The sequence below is a fragment of the Ovis canadensis genome, chromosome Y (genome assembly GCF_042477335.2).
Source record: "Ovis canadensis isolate MfBH-ARS-UI-01 breed Bighorn chromosome Y, ARS-UI_OviCan_v2, whole genome shotgun sequence".
Lineage (NCBI taxonomy): Eukaryota > Metazoa > Chordata > Mammalia > Artiodactyla > Bovidae > Ovis > Ovis canadensis.
This window is the reverse complement of record NC_091271.1, coordinates 13,359,937-13,365,936: the sequence shown is the minus strand read 5'-3', so window position 1 is coordinate 13,365,936 and position 6,000 is coordinate 13,359,937. Positions and strand designations below refer to the sequence as shown.

The 6,000-nt window shown below is 42.0% G+C and overlaps 1 pseudogene; it reads left to right on the top strand.

The window, feature by feature from the left end:
• The first annotated feature begins 608 nt into the window (after positions 1–608).
• On the top strand, positions 609–1,450 carry LOC138431322 (zinc finger protein 280A-like; annotated as a pseudogene).
• Positions 1,451–6,000: the final 4,550 nt, after the last annotated feature.

The window sequence follows — 6,000 nt, the reverse complement described above, 5'->3', positions numbered from 1 at the left end:
CGGATCCCTCCTGCACATTGCAACCTGCAAATCTTAAGACCCCAGCATCAGAGCCAGCTGCCATATCACGAGCTTCTCAGTGTGTATGGGGAGGAAGAGGCAGTTCTATTATTTCTGAGCCTTCATCTAAACCTGATTAGAAAATGAACTCTCCGGAAACTGTCCTTCACAATTCAGAATTGCTCTCTCTGCGGCCTCACTGTCTCTCTGGAGCTGTTCTCTCATTAGGGGGTAAGGATGAAAGCCCTCTTAATTCAAAGCGGTGTCCCACTTCTGATGTGAATTTTAACAGTGGGAATCCCAAAAGACCCAAACTCAGCGATGGAATCCCAGGGGGACCTGCCTCCCCCATGGCCCCCCAGGTATCTCTCCTGGAAAAACACAATTATGACCTTGGAAGATCATAACCTCACTGAGCCGTGTGCATGGTGGGGCATCATTTTCATGGACTCACACTAATGACCAGGCATGCTTCTGTCTTATGGATCCAGAAGGAACATGTAGTTTGTAAGGGCTGGAGAAAATGGACTTTTTGACTCTTGCACGTCAGAGCAAGACTGTTGATCCCATGAAAGTAAATCTGGGATCAAATTTACCGATGAAAGTAAATGTTATTTGGTGGTTTTTACTATGGCAGCATACAAGAGACGGCACCAGAACAGAAGACTCACACAGCCTTCAAATGCCTCAGCTGCTTGAGTGTTCTAAAATATGCCAAGTTTATGACCCACCTGAGGAACCATCTGGAGCTTGAGAGGCAGAAGGGTGACAGCTGGGAAACCCACACTACCTGCCAGCACTGCCACCACCAGTTTCCCACCTCGTTCCAGCTGCAGTGTCACATGGAAAGTGTCCCTGCTTCCTGGGAGCCCTCCACGGTCTGTAATATCTGTGAATTGTCCTTCAAAACAGATCAGGTTCTCTTACAGCACATGAAGGACAGTCACAAACCTGGCAAAATGCCCTATGTGTGCCGTGTTTGCAATTACAGATTGTCAGCCTTTGTGAATGTAGAGGTGTATTTTAGTACATGGCATGGAAATATGAACAATTTGTTTGTCTGTTTTGCCTCGAGATTTTCAAACAGGTGACATCCTTTGTAAATCACGCTCAGAGGAACTGGAACAGGAGGGTCTTTCCATGTTGCGAGTGCTGGCTACAAAGTTTGAACGTGAAGGAAAAGACAGAGAACCAAACCAAGAATCATCGGTCATTCCAAAAGCCAGAGCACTTGCGAGGGTTACCTCCTGAAACAGAGGTCATGATCCAAAGTTCAGTTCAGCTGGGACTGAGAGAGACACCATCCATCATTGTGAGGAACACTGACTCCCAAGTGCCACACAGAAAAAAAACACAAAAAAGATTGACTACAAACACGAAATATTCCAGACATGTTGCAGCAAGAGATCTGGCTGAAAAATTATTTTCTACCCACCTCCAGAAATTCTGAAAAGCCCCATTGAGGTTCAGCCAGCTGTACATAAAGACCCTGCCTGGCTTTTGTTGTTCAGTTGCTCAGTCATGTCTGACTCCCTGTGACCCTATGAACTTCTGTATGCCACGCTTCCCTGTCCATCACCATCCCCTGAAGCTTGCTCAAACTCATTCTGTTGGGTTGCTGATGCCACCCAACCATCTCATCCTCTGTCATGCCTTCTGCTGCTGCCTTCAGTATTTCCCAGGATCAAGGGTTTTGTTTTGTTTTGTTTTCCCAATGAGTTGACTCTTCCCTTCAGGAGGCCAAAGTATTGGAGCTTCAGCATCAGTTTTTCCACTGAAGATTCAGGGTTGATTTCCCTTAGGATTGACTGCTTGGATCTCCTTGCAGTTCAAGGGACTCTCAAGAGTCTTCTCCATTCTCCAACACCACAGTTTGAAAAGATCAATTCTTCAGCACTCAGGCTTCTTTATGGTGCAGCTCCTCCATCTGTACCTGACTACTGGAAACACCATAGCTTTGACTTTATGGACATTTGTTGGCAAAGTAATGTCTCTTTCTTTTAATACACTGTCTAACTTTGTCACAACTTTTCTTCCAAGGAGTGAGCATCTTTTAATTTCATGGCATCAGGAACCATCTACGGTTACTTTGGAGCCCAAGTAAATAAAGTCTGGCTTTACTGTAACTGAGATTGTATTTGTTTCCTCTCTCTACTATCAAGTAGCTTTGAAATCTCCATATTCCTTACTGGCCACTCTCTGCCCCTCAAAGTAACCACTTCTCTGACCTCTAGCACCAGGGATTCATTTTCCTTTGTTTCAAATTTTAAATAAATAGAATAACACAATAGACTATCTGTTCCCCTGTCCTTGGTTTTCCTTTAAATAAGTGAGATGCATTCTTATTGTATGTAGCTGTGGAACACTCTTTTTTGATTGCTTGGTAGAATTCCCTCAGATGAGTTGGCATAGTCTTATATGTCCATTTTACTGTGCCTGAAATTTAAGGCTCTTATTTTTTCCTTCTTGAATAAGCTGCCTATGAACGTTTTTGTGTCTTTCATTGTAATTTCTCTAGGATAGCTAAATCTATATGTGTAGACATAAGCTTTTCTGACAATGCATGTGGTAGTGGTTTAGTTGCTAAGTGGTATTTAACTGTTACAACCCCATAGACTATCCAACCAGGCTCCACTGTCCATAGGATTTCCCAGGCAAGAATGCAACAATGGGTTGCTATTTTCTTCTCCAGAGGATTTTCCTGACCCAGGGTTCAAACCAAGGTCTCCTCCATTGCAGGCAGATGTTACTGACTCAGCCATTCTAACATGCAGGTACAGTCAAATGCTTTTTTGAAACTGATTGAAGCAATGTGTATTTCCACTAACAGTACTGGCATTTCCATTTCTATTGAACACTTGGCATTGTCAGTCTGTTTCATCATATAACTGAGCAGGACCCTGCAGGGCTTTCCCAGCGATAGACCATCCCCTGCTCAACCCCCACCAACGTCCTCCCTTATTTGTAGAAACATTTCTGGTCCTAGACCTTCCATGAATTTCAAAGAACAAATTTAATTAGAAGTGAAAAACTGCAGAAACAAGAAAAACATCAAGCAAGACAAATAATAATTTGTTGTTGGGCAATCGTGTTCACTCTTTGCGATCCCATGGACTGCAGACACCAGGCTTCTCTGTCCTTCACCGTCTCCTGGAGCTTGCTCAAGCTCAAGTCCGTTGAGTGTGTGATGCCATCCAACCATCTCATTCTCTGTCATCCCTTCCTCCTTCTTTCAAACTTTTCTGGCATTAGGGTGTATTCTAATGAGTCAGCTCTCCCCATAAGGTGGTCAAAGTATCAGAGCTTCACATTCAGTATCATTCCTTACAGTGACTATTCATTGATGATTTCCTATAGGACTGACTGGCTTGATCTCCCTGCCAGTCCAACAGACACTCAGGAATCTTCACCAACACCACACTTCAAAAGCATCAATTCTTTGGTGCTCAGCCATCTTTATGCTCCAACTCTCACATCCATACATGACTAGTGGGAGAACAATAGCCTGGACTACACGGCCTTTGTTGGCAAAGTAATGTCTCTGCTTTTTCATATGCTGTCTAGATTTGTCACAGCTTTTCTTCCAAGGAGCAAGCATCTTTTAATTTTGTGGCTGCAGTCACCATCTGCAGTGATTTTGGAGCTCAAGAAAATAAATTCTGTCAGTTTTCATTTTTTCTTCATCTATTTTCCATGAAGTGATGAGACCTTCGCCTGTGTGAACCACAACAAACTCTGGAAAATTCTTAAAGAGATGGGAATACCAGACCATCTGACCTGCCTCCTGAGAAATCTGTATGCAGGTCAAGAAGCAACAGTTGGAACTGGACATGGAAGAAGTGACTGGTTCCAAATAGAGAAAGGAGTACATCAGGATTATATACTATTGCCCTGCCTATTTAACTTAAATGCAGAGGACATCATGAAAAACACTGGGCCGGATGAAGCACAATCTGGAATCAAGATTGCTGGAGAAACAGCGACAACCTCAGATATGCAGATGATGTCACCCTAAGGGCAGAAAGTGAAGAGCCTCTTGATGGTGACAAAAGAGGAGGGTGAAAGACTGGCTTAAAACTCAAATTTCAAAAAATGAAGTTCAAAACATCTGGTCCCATCATTTTATGGCAAAGAAATGGTGAACAATTGAAAATAACAGCAGATTTTATTTTCTTGGATTCCAAAATCACTGTGGATGGTGAATGTAGCCACAAAATTAAAGGAAGCTAGCTCCTTGGAAGAAAAGCTGTGACAAACATAGACAGCATTAAAAAAGAAAGAAAGAAAGAAAGAAAGAAAGAAAGAAAGAAAGAAAGAAAGAAAGAAAGAGAGAGAGAGAGAGACACACACAGAGAGAGAGACAGAGAGAGAGACAGAGAGAGAGAGAGAGAGAGAGAGAGAGAGAGAGAGAAAGAAAGAAAGAAAGAAAGAAAGAAAGAAAGAAAGAAAGAAAGAAAGAAAGAAAGAAAGAAAGAAAGAAAGAAAAAGAAAAAAAAAAGCTGAGGCATCACTCTGCTGACCAAAATTCTTATAGTCAAAGCTATGGTGGTGCAGACAGTAAGGAATTCACTTGCAATGTGGGAGACCTGGGTTCAGTCATGGGAAGGACATCCCTGTAGTCTGGTGGAAATACTCGGTGCTCCCAGATTAGGGCGTCCAAGTTCATTCCCTGGTCGGGGCATTAGATCCCACATACTGCAACTAAAACTACCACATGTGACAATTAAAATTCCTGCTGCCACATGCTACAATGAAGATTGAAGGGTCCTTGTGCTGGAACTAAAAACAAGCACAGCAAGTAAATGAATAAATATTTGAAAGAAAGAAAGAAAAAGATATGAGAAATCCCTGTTGGTTCAGTGGTTAGGACTTGATGCTTTCACTGTCAATGGCCATGGTTCAACACCTGGTATTGAAACTAAGAACCCACAGGTTCTGTGGCATGACCAAACAAAAACCCAGAAAGATAACTGAGGAGTACAGAACTCCCAAAGTTTGAAAACGAAGCAATATCACTGCAAACAGGCTGAGGATAGAGTAAGGATTGCCAGGAACCCAAAGTGCAAAAGTGGCATGTCTGTAATTCACAAGCCTCTTTAATGTTGTGGTTTAGGCTCTTCCTTCTCCTGCTTCTGAACCTAAATAACTTATTGCTCCTAAGAGAAATTGTTATGGGAAAAAACACTATTGAACTGAATGGTAGTGAAAATAGCAAATTATTGAGACAGAGCTAAAGCAGTTTCATGTGTTAATATGCACTACATTTGAAAAGAAGACAGGTTGGCAAAACAATGACCTAAGTCAGTGCTAGTCAGAGACATTTCTGCAGCAATAGAAAAAATTTTTTTTAATAATTGTTACATGTATTCCCTAATAAGGGTGATCAGCTTTTCACATATACGAATGCTTATGTTTCTTTTCTGTGAGATGTTCTGTTTATATTCTTTATCTAAATTATCAGATGGAGTGTTCATCTGGCAGGGTTTTTGTTTGTATGTTTGTGTGTTTGTTTGTTTGTTTGGCCTTGCTGTGAGGATTAAGGGACCTTAGATCTTCAACCAGGGATTGACTCTCTGGCCCCTGCAGTAGGAGCACAAATCTCTAACAACTGGATCACTAAGGAACTCTCAATAAAAATATTTTCTATGTCCTTGTCTAATATGCCACTTTGCAAATGTTAAAATGTAGCCAGTGTGACTGAGGTATTAAATCTTTGCGTGTGTTCAGCCGCTTCAGTCTGTCCAACTCTTTGAGACCCCATCAGTGTAGTGCACCAGGCTCCTCTGTCCCTGGGATTCTCCAGACAATAATACTGGAGTGGGTTGCCATTTCCCTTTCCAGGGGTTCTTCCTGACCCAGGGGTTGAACCCACATCATTTACATCTCCTGTATTGGCAGGCAGGTACTTTACCACTAGCATCAATTGGGAAACCTATTAAATCTTTACTTTAATTAATTTAAAATTAAAAGATATGCCTAGAAGAACCAGATCTTCCTTAT